This window comes from Vombatus ursinus, unplaced genomic scaffold, assembly GCF_900497805.2.
Source record: "Vombatus ursinus unplaced genomic scaffold, bare-nosed wombat genome assembly UNPS02014935.1, whole genome shotgun sequence".
NCBI lineage: Eukaryota > Metazoa > Chordata > Mammalia > Diprotodontia > Vombatidae > Vombatus > Vombatus ursinus.
The window spans coordinates 116143-116564 of record NW_020954713.1 but is presented as its reverse complement, the minus strand read 5'-3'; the positions used below and the strand labels follow the sequence as shown (position 1 = coordinate 116564).

Here is a 422-nt window from a genome sequence, read left to right as displayed (position 1 = left end):
AGTTGAAGATGAAGGGGTCACATCTGGAGAATAAAATGAAGGGGTGAGAGAGGATTATACTGGAGAAGGAGAAAGGGAAAGGTAGAACAGAGTAAATTATCTCACAAAAAAACAAAAAGGCTCTTACAGTGGAGGGGAACCAGGGGAAGCTGAGAGGAAATGACTGAATCTTATTCTCATAGGATTTGACTTAAGGAGGGTATAACATACACACTCAATTGGGTATGGAAATCTGTCTTAGCCTACAGGAAAATAGGAGGGGGAGGGGACAAGAGAGTAGGGGGATGATAGAGAGGAGGACAGATTGGGAAAGGGGGTAATCAGAAACAAATACTTCTGAGGAGGCACCAGGCTCAAAAGAAAGAAGAAATGGGTGGGCGGGATAGGATTAAGGGAAATAGAGTTAGTTTTCACAGCATGTC

At 43.4% G+C, this 422-nt stretch overlaps 1 protein-coding gene across 1 annotated transcript in view; it reads left to right on the top strand.

Moving 5' to 3' along the window:
* The window catches only part of TIMM44 (translocase of inner mitochondrial membrane 44), a 43307-nt gene that overhangs the window by 9118 nt on the left and 33767 nt on the right, over positions 1-422 (top strand). The window lies entirely within an intron of this gene.